Genomic DNA, 10263 nt, shown 5'->3' on the forward strand with positions numbered 1-10263 from the left:
AGTAAAGAAGGAGGAGCAGAATTAGCTTCCTATTGGCCGGATTTGTTGATTCGAAGGATGTCATTGGCTAGATAGCACGTCACCGATGGAATGCTAAGATTTTTGATTGGCCATTAAATGAGTATGGGGCGGGTGTTACAGCCCTTGCTTTATCAGCCCGACTTGAATGGGGCGGTGCAATCACTCACATCCACCGGCGCTTCTTCCATAGGCGGAGTGGTGTGTACAGACGAAGGGAGTACTGCGGCAGTCGACTGAGTCGCGGAAGGACATCTTATCCTGAAAAAGGAAGCAGTGCGGCTTCAGTTTAGCCGGTCTTTTACCGCAAGTATCAGAGAGCAAGGAAGGACCCGCATCCTCGCGTGATGCTCCGCTTGAGACTGCAACATTTCATTTGAAAGACATTTCAGTTGGGGGAAAAGTGTGTTACCTTTTGGAGGTTAGAGACAATCATTTTGTTCCTCCACATACATTTAGACTGTAGCGTTGTATTCAATACATTTGCCTGACTGACGTCATTCTCGTTTACTTGAATAACTGAACAAATCTTTCTTACGTTTTCAAAAGGCTTTACATTTTGATATAATTCAACCGGAGGGGCTGACACCTCTCAAGCTTTGCATCACCTGAGAGAAGACAGACTGCGCCACCATGGGGGTAAGAACGGCGTCTCCAACTTTCCAACTGCGTTGATAGTCCAGGTTACCTGAAGTGCATGACTCGTAAAGTGAGAAGTAGCCTCATAAAACCGTTTGAGAATCCGCTTCTGGGCGGTGAAAAAAATGATCTGTGTGCATGTTTTAACCTTCTGAAATACCGAGTGTTGGAATGACATTGACTGTGATGCGGATTTAGTTTTACCTCGGCCTCATGTACTGCGTCAAATTGATGTGACGAGTGGATGTGCTGCAGACAATACGAACTCATGACAAAGACCTGCTTCAGTTACTCATAATGACAGAATAAGGCAGTAGCTTTATACATTTGTCTCGGATTAGCGCAACATTTTAAGTTAGCCTTCTAGCCTGTATGTCCTCTGTGGTTCACGGGGGTATGGCCTATTTCACTAGGCTGAATGATCATTTTAAAAAGAGAGTTTGAGGAGTCCAATGATGCATGCCATTATGAGTAAATGAGTATCCCTATATCGTGTCACAATTTAGCCGGTAACCTTGCCTGGTAATCGGTTTATTCTTACTGCACGTTCTCGCGCCTGTGTGTCTATGTGTATGTGAGATAAAGAGAGGAGGGGGGCGACAGAAAGAGAGGCTACACTTTTCAAAGCAAGGTGCGCCGACTTGCCGTAACATTTTATTAGTCAGTAAGATATTAGTATTGAGTCATTTCTAGTAGCCTAGCTATTTAAGTTGCTTTCAGAATTATTCAAATGACCCAACCACACAGTTATTCACACACTACCGTCTTTTCCTGATACCGACGATAATGCCCCAGCAGTGTCTATGTGTAGATTGGCACAGGAAAAGTACCGGTGCCGGTGGAATTTTTAACATACTGCGTGTGAGAGGATGCCGCCTGTGGAAAGCGATGCGGTGTCTCAACGCGGCAGCCTCCTTGACCCATGCGTCATAATGCGGTTACTAGGAATAAGCGCTTCACCCGCTTATTTCCCTCTTTAATTTGTGACATAACAGAGGATCAGTAATTGTTTTCAGTGAACACACAGACACGACAGATAAATATATATATATGTATGCTACCGTAGATGTTAAACGATGATGTCGGGATGCATTTTGTCTAACATTTTACGGCGAAATGTATCCCCTCTACAGCTGCGTCAGAGTTGAGCGCAACCGTTACAGGCCCGAGACCTTGAAGCTAAATCACATCTAAAGATCTATTTTTGGAACAAATCAGAGAGCATACGTCAATCGTCTTACTTTATTGAGTTAGTTAGGCAGCCAGTTGTGACTCTGTGGAGTTATGCACTATCGGAAAATTCCGAGGGGATGATGCTACGATTGTCATTGGGCTATTGCGCAATTTCAGCCTCATCATCACCCTGCGCAGTTGTCGCGTACTTCAATCTTAAACTCCGCTATGGGGTGAATTTATGTAAAGACGTCAAATCTTTTGGCTTTTCAGATTCAGTTTTTTACCAGGTTTCATTGTTGGGGTAAGGCTCCAACAATAACACCACCATTTTTACTCAAATACGCCTGTCTACATCGCGTTGTGGTAAAGTGATGTCAAGGAAGGAATGAATCAGTCCAGCATTTGTCCCTCCCAATTTTATTAACAGTTGACGCGTGAAATGGAATGAAGGGCAAAATCGTTGTCACGGTAAGGTTAAATCCAACTCAGCCGAGATGGATCGTGGAGAGAGATCATTAAAATATGCACATTTTTTTTCTTCTTCTATTAGCTCGTTCTGCGAAGTCGCACTTCGCCTTGACTCGCAGTATGGCAGTGCCAAGCTACTGGCAAGCTGTCCATCCCCGTGCCGCAAGGAGCATTGAGTGCGACGCAACTGCTGCGTCCATAGGGGGCGGTGCCTATTGAAGTGGAAACTCCCTTTACAGCGCTGTAATAGGCTGGCGAAAGAAACCACGTAGATAGGAGGTACACGAAGCAGAGATATTCTGGCGAGATTCAATGAAATATTATAACGCAGCCACCTTCGTTTGTCCATAACGGAGAGAGCCAAGCATACGGAGCCAAACATTCAATGTGTTTTTTTTTTCTGAATAGAGAAGATGAATCTGGAAGAGAGAGAAACACAGGACAATCGTTTCATCTTCATACGTGTGAGGGAGGCAGTTGGGGGAGGCGGTTGGGGGAGGGGAGGCGGTTGGGGGAAGAGAGGCGGTTGGGGGAGGGGAGGTGGTTGTTGACTGATTTGCAGGTAGAGTGATCGAGAAAGGGAGAGACGGATTGGAAGCTAGGGGGGGGGGGGGGGAGGAGGAGAGGCTGAGGGCCATATCCTGTTACAGGATAATGACATGAGCTCACATTACCATGGCTCCTCTTTCCCTCGCACGGGGGGAGGGGTGGTGGTTACCATGGAGACGGGGAGCCCAGATGGGACGGATTGGTAGGGGGGGGGGGCACGGGGGGGGGATGGGATGCGACCAGTGTGACAGGTAAAGGAAGTGACGGGGGGGGGGGGGGGGGGGCACAGCAGGTGGAGAGAGAAAGCCGAGCAGGACAGCGAGTGAGTGAAGGTCATGATGGGATGATGACGGAAGGGCGTGGTGGAGGTGGAATATCATCATCCAGCCGGTGAATCCACTCAGGTGGCGCCTCTCACCGTGTCCTGGGCCATCAGGAGGGGGGGGGCACAGGGGGTGTTTGGGTGGGTGGAAGGTGTGGGGTGTCAGAATGGAAGCAGAGCCCAGCCCAGTGTTTGGTGCAGTGTGTTCCACTGCTTCCTGCACCTGCTCCTCAGTGCTCGGGGGGGGGGGGGGGGGGGGGGGGGGGGTTTGCGCAGTGCAGAGCCGGAACATGACCGTGCCTTCCGGGTCACGCCGACAGGACGTCCTGCTCGTGCGCTCCTGAGTGCAGGGACTGATGGAATGCTCGGTCACGGGGGAAATCTCAGGGGTCACGAAAGGTCACAGTGATGATCTCACAGGGGGATAAATCCTTTGGCTGTCATGTTCGATAATCGATACGAGTTCTCTGTGTTGGCGAAGGCCGTCCTCTGAGCTCGGTTCTGAAGGACACACTTTGGACGTTTGTTTCATGCTTCTTCTAGCGTTTGTAGTCTGTATTTTACTTCCTAGCCTGGGTCTAATATCTTATTCTAATTTTTGTGGCTTGTGAAGACCTTAGTTACATTTGGGTTCTGATTTGTGAAGACGTAGTGTAGCAGGTCTCATAGGATAGGAACCTGAATCAGTTTCATAAGGATCCACGAGTTGAGTCAGACTCGGTCTATTGCACAGACTGAGTTGAGTCAGTCTGTGCAGCCCACACCTGTCCTTCAGTCATCATTATTACATCCTTGATTGTTATGTAATATGTTAGCTTTAGCATTTGTTCATTTGATTTTCTTACAGTTCATAGTTTGTCATCTGCGTTTGCATTTTCCCTTTAATTTAAATGATACACAAAGGAATCATGGTTCAGAATCTGATTCATTTGCATTGTGAAGTGTATGTCACGTGTTTTCTGTTTGATCACCTCACGTTTAAGGAAGGAAGAAACTGATTGAACAGTTGGTCGTTGTTACAGTCTTCTTAAAAACGTACAGTCCTTAGGGAACCCCACATACGACACAGGCTGGTTCTCTGCAGGGGCGTCCAAACACAGTGATTTATGAGGCCAATCTAGATGAGGCACACACACACACACACAACCTTTACACACTGGCACAGCTGCAGGAGAGGATGAACAGATCAGAGCGATGGACAGATGGGCAGGGGGAGGGGGGGAGGATAGGGGGAGGATAGGGGGAGGGGGGAGGATAGGGGGGAGGGGGGGAGGATAGGGGGAGGATAGAGGGAGGAGGGGACGGTAATGCCATAAGATGGGATTTTAGATTTGGGTTTTGTTGTCTTTCATCGAGTAGGAGAGAGGGGGGCAGGGAGCACAAAATATCTGTAAGATAAATGATGAAACGGGTTTGATTATTTCCAGAAAGAAAGAGAGAGACAGAAAGAGGGTGTGTCCTATTGCGACAGTAGTTCTCGTATAGGGCCTTACCTTCATGCACTGCATCTCAGTTTTTGCATGTGTGTCGTAGTAGCCTATTCACAGTAAACAAATATTTCACCACACCTCAGTTGCTGATGACGAGTCATAGCAAAGTCAGAACCCAGACTTCATGTATCCATATTATCTCGCTTGTCACAATGTTGTCACTTTAGCTGTCACACAGACAGCCACTGCCCCAGTGCTACTGGTTTTACACTGAGCTACCCGCTTCAGACTTTAGAATCAGTTAGCCGAGTTAGCATGGTTGTGGGCTAATCCAGGCTGCACTAATCAGACTAGCTAATCCCTGTTAGCATAGCGTAGCACCCGGCCCCTTGTCCTGTCATGGACCTAGCCTAGGCAGATGGTTCAACACCACCAAGGTCTTACACTTGTACTTCACAGGGCACACACACACATACGTATTAACAAGTGTTTCCTTCTGTGGCCTAATCCTCTTCATAGAGGAACTGAAAGTAGGATTGGGTCCTTTTGTGTATGTGTGTGCAAGTTCCCCCATCTGTGGGTGATTGCTACAGAGGTGGCTATTGTGTCAAAGGGAGAGAGGCCTTGCTCTTTCCATGTCCCACGCCCCATGCAGGGACAACATCAGTGGGTGTGCCTGAACATGAATCTGGCTCAGCTGAAGGGTGGGCTTGGAGGTACAGTGTAGGTATTGTACAACTGGATGTCCTTAATTAAAACATGGGCCAACATGTCAGACACAATATAGTAATGACGTCATATGTCTCTGAGTGGAACGTCTTTCCTCTTTCTTCCAACCTCTCTCTCTCTCTCTCTCTCTCTCTCTCTCTTGTTCTCTCTGTATTTCGATCTCTCTCATTCATATTCCTGGTTCAGTTCTCTTTGACTCATCCGAAGTCCCATGCTTTTCTTTTCCACCTCTCTCTCTCTCTCTCTCTCTCTCTCTCTCTCATCTCTCTCTCTCTCTCTCTCTCTCCCCCTGTCTCTCTCCCCCTGTCTCTCTCTCTCTCTCTCCCCCTGTCTCTCTCTCTCTCCCCCTGTCTCTCTCTGTCTCTCTCTCCCCCTCTGTCTCCCTCTGTCTCTCTCTCCCCCTCTGTCTCCCTCTGTCTCTCTCTGTCTCTCTCTCTCCTTCTCCCTCTCTCTCTGTCTGCCGCAGTGCGTGTAGGCTGCGCAGACGGACCGTAGTCAATGCAATGACTCACCTCTGCCAAACTGAGTATGGCTTGCAGGTCCCTAAAATGAGGAACTCTAACAAACAACCCCCCCCCCCACCCACACACCACACACGCAGAGACACAAACACCAGCCTCCAGTTACAGGGACATCCATTATTCCTTACAACCAGATCAGATCAGGGTACTAGGCCACAGCAAAGTATCGGCGTGTCGCCATGCTGATCTCCGTGCTGACAGGCCTGTCCTTTTGGCTTACCGTTTTTACTCTGTTCTTCCTTAACTGGGACAAACCAGAACTCGCCTCTTTAGTGTTCTAGTGGGACTGGGTCAGAAAATAGCATCAGAAGTTTTACAGGGCTATAGATGAACTTTTTCAAGGACAGTCAGTGAATATAGTACAGAATCTAGGATTTGTTTAGTCAGTTATCATCTTTCGCTAAGAGGAAAGGGAGTGTGTGTCTGTTCTGTCTGTCATCTGTCAGTCAGTAAGTCATTCGGGCAGCGCGTGGGAGTGCAGGCGAGTGTAATTCCAGCCCTGCCTCTCTGATTCCTGGCAGAGGGGAGATGTTCTGTTTCATTACATGACAGCTATCCAGAAACAACCCAAGTTACCTCCATTTGGAAAGGAGGCGCTCAGGTGTGCGCACAGGTGTGACAAGATATCCACATGACACTATTTTAACCATGGAGATTTAGAGAGAGAGAGAGAGAGAGAGAGAGAGAGAGAAACATGGCAGGCCAGGTTTCTCAAGCCTTGTTGAGCCTGGTAACCAAGGGAACAGTGAGTTTGTCCTGTAACTGCCAATGAGGACACACTGTCACGCAAGACCGCAAGGGGTTTGTGGGTAAAAAGAGAGGTTCTGGTGCCTTGTGCGATGCCATATGTGTCATGAATGATTGAATGTGGCATCCCATACAGACCACACTCCAAACAGACTAGCTGTAGCAGTATAGGAAATAAGGGTAGATTTATCTTCAGAACTTTTGGGATATACATCTGCGCACACACACACACACACACACACACACACACACTTGCATGCAAAAAATATTGTATAGTCACAAACTCACTGTCGGGTCAACAGACAGGCAGATACACAGTACCTGACACTGTCTGTGTGTTTAATCTAATAGAGTGGGGTCACGCACCGCATCACACACTGACCACACAGCCACCAGGAAAGTGTGGGGGGTGGTGGTCAATATCTAATTAGTAGTAGTGAGAGGAAGGTGTGACAGCTCATCTCTCTCTCTCTCTCTCTCTCTCTCTCTCCTCTCTCTCTCCTCTCTCTCTCTCTCTCTCTCTCTCACCTCTCCACTGCCGTCTCTCTTTCCATCTGCCCCATCTTTCTCACTCTCTCTTTTCATCTCACTCTCTCCTGTTCCCTCCTGTTCATCTCCTGCTTTCACCATGGATCTGATTGTGCTGTTCCCCCCCGTCTCCACCCTTCCTGTGTGTGTGTGTGTGTGTGTTTGAGCAGGTGTGCCGTCAAGCCAACAATGTGCAGTGAAATCTATACAGGGGGTGGCCAGCGCTGCCCTAGCATGGGACCAGAACACACAGCTTCTCTAACAAATGGATAAAAAAGGGTTTATTTTGTTCCCGATTAGAGTAGAAGTATGAGATATACAGCAAGCACACACGCTCGCACACAGCACACACACACACCCAGAAGGTATCAGGGTCGTCAGCAGGGTTAAGCTTGCAGTAGTTTTCCGCTACAACCGTCATTATTTCAGGCCTGTCTGGTCTTGCTGCAGTGAAGCTCAACCACCCATTTATCTGTGTGTGCGCGGTGTTTGTGTGTGTGGGTGTGTTCCTCGAGTGTGTTTGTAACAGGTAACCTTCTATTGTCTTAATATCTGTGTGTATAGGTTCAATGTTGGGAAATATATATAGTGTTTGCTGTTCAGTGCATTCCTGTGTGTGTACTGTCTGTCGTCCGACAGTCAGTTAGTGACTAAGTTCTCAGACTTGTTGTTCAGATGCTTCGAAGCACAACCCAAACAAGATCTGTCGTGGCAAGTTGATCTCAAAGAACATTTCTCAGGCCTTTGGATGTGTGTTTTTGTGCGTAGCGGATGTGTGTCTTTGTGCATATGTTTGTGTGTGTGTGTGTGTGTTCTCGGGAGTGTTCAGGACCGGTAGTTGGAAGTGTGTGTTCAGCGAAGCTTTTGTTAGAGTCGTGTTTTCTTAGTCAAATTCGACCACAATGTGTTTTTGATGTCATTTGCTTATGCTCTTTACAGTTGGGGCCTGGGTTTAGGTCAGCTACGTACTGGGGTGCAGGTGTAGTAGCCTGTTTACACCAGTAGAGGGGGTGTCTAAATGCTGAACAAAGCTCACTCTCAGCATACAGCCCTACTAACAAATAAACCTACCCTTTCAAATCTCACATGTGATTCAATCCTTTTACCCACAATATTAACCCCTTCCTACACAACCCTTACCTAATTTAAATGAATACCACATTTAATGATCCCTTGTCCACAAGTTACAGACGGCCTCGTTGAATTTGGACTTTTAAAAAGTCCCTCTAATGCTATTCAGGCTCCATTTCTCCCTTCCAACCTCTGAACTAAGGGAACTATTTATATGTGTATGTATTGACTGGGACCCAAGGTCAGGTCTTTTAATGGACTGGTTCTGTCAAGGAAGGGCTCTGCGACCTGAGGTATCTCCAGGGGCAACACTCCCTCTCCATGTCACCTCTGACCTCTGTTTGGGGACTTTGGTATCGATTCTGCCGCAGCGGTCAGGATCAGCTGTTTCCTGCTGGACGGATAGGCTTACGTTCGTACAATTAGGAGAGAAAGACAGAGGGAGAGTGTGTGTGTGTGTGATCTTTCAGATCAAAGAATAACAGCGGTAACCCTTCTGTTAAAATTTGAATGAAATTGAATCAAATGGAATTAGACGGGGCTTTGATGGCTTAGGCTCTGAACCTCTCTCTCCCCCTCGCTATCAGGGCCTCTGTGCCACCAACTACAAACAATCCTTTACTGGTCAGAGACGGCAGTTTGTCACCCTAGTTTCATAGAACTAGGGTTCCGAGTAAGAACCCCCTTACTCGGAAGTTATACTATATTAAAGTATCTCTCTGTCTCTCTCTCCCCTTCTCTCCCTCCTCTCTCTCCCTCTTCTCTCTCCATCTCCAGTATGGCCGGTCAGACAGTTACCGCGTGGCAACCACGCAGGATAAAGACAAGGGGTCCCCAAGAAGAAGAGGGGAAGGACCTTGATGAGCTGAAGAAGGAAGTACCACTGGTGAGGGGGTCTGGGGGTGTGGGGGTCTGGGGGTCTGGGGGATGTGGGGGTCTGGGGGATGTGGGGGTCTGGGGGATGTGGGGGTCTGGGGGTGTGGGGGTCTGGGGGATGTGGGGGTCTGGGGGTCTGGGGGATGTGGGGGTCTGGGGGTGTGGGGGGTGTGGGGGTCTGGGGGATGTGGGGGTCTGGGGGTGTGGGGGATGTGGGGATCTGGGGGTGTGGGGGTCTGGGGATGTGGGGTCTGGGGGGTCTGGGGGTGTGGGGGATGTGGGGGTCTGGGGGATGTGGGGGTCTGGGGGATGTGGGGGGTCTGGGGGTGTGGGGGTCTGGGACCATCTAGAGAAAAAAAACAAGTCTTTACAGTGCTCAAAGAGAGATCAAACTGCACATATTGATACAACCCCCCCCCCCCCCCCCCCCCCCTATTCCCTCCCCCTCCCCCCAGACGGAACACAAGATGTCCATAGAGGAGGTATGCAGGAAGTACCAGACTGACATTGTCCAGGTAAGTCCCTCCTCAAAGAGCAAAGAGGTCACATTTCATGCTCACTGCTTACAACAATAGGTATTTAAGCAGACCTGCAGTAGCTACTTAATAACAAGGATTTAAGGCTTAATGAGTTAAAGCTTGCAGAGTTAAAGCTTGCTGAGTTAAAGCTTGCTGAGTTGAGGCTTGCTGAGTTAAAGCTTGCTGAGTTGAGGCTTGCTGAGTTAAAGCTTGCTGAGTTGAGGCTTGCTGAGTTAAGGTTTGCGGATCAGGACATGGTGTTGGCGTCTCAGCTGCAGTTACCCCTCCTGACCACTGGAGGGGGTGTTGCACCTGTAGTTTGAAGACCCAATTCCATCCTCATACAATGCCCAGCTCTCATGATAATCAGGCCACAGTCACAGAGATTCCTGCATTTATATTTAGATGAACAAACTCTTTCTTCACTTTTTCTCTCTCCCCCCTCCCCCCCCTCTCCCACCCCCCCCCCCCCCCCTCTCCCTCCCTCTCAGGGTCTGACCAATGCCAAGGCAGCAGAGTATTTGATCCGGGACGGCCCTAACACCCTCACCCCTCCCCCCACCACCCCCCGAGTGGGTCAAGTTCTGTCGCCAGCTGTTCGGCGGCTTCTCCATCCTGCTGTGGACTGGCGCCATCCTGTGTTTCCTGGCGTACGCCATCCAGGCCGCCAC

At 48.9% G+C, this 10263-nt stretch overlaps 1 pseudogene; it reads left to right on the forward strand.

Moving 5' to 3' along the window:
- The first annotated feature begins 200 nt into the window (after nucleotides 1-200).
- The window catches only part of LOC136943875 (sodium/potassium-transporting ATPase subunit alpha-3-like), a 10533-nt pseudogene continuing 470 nt past the window's right edge, over nucleotides 201-10263 (forward strand).

The sequence above is a fragment of the Osmerus mordax genome, chromosome 6 (assembly GCF_038355195.1).
Source record: "Osmerus mordax isolate fOsmMor3 chromosome 6, fOsmMor3.pri, whole genome shotgun sequence".
Lineage (NCBI taxonomy): Eukaryota > Metazoa > Chordata > Actinopteri > Osmeriformes > Osmeridae > Osmerus > Osmerus mordax.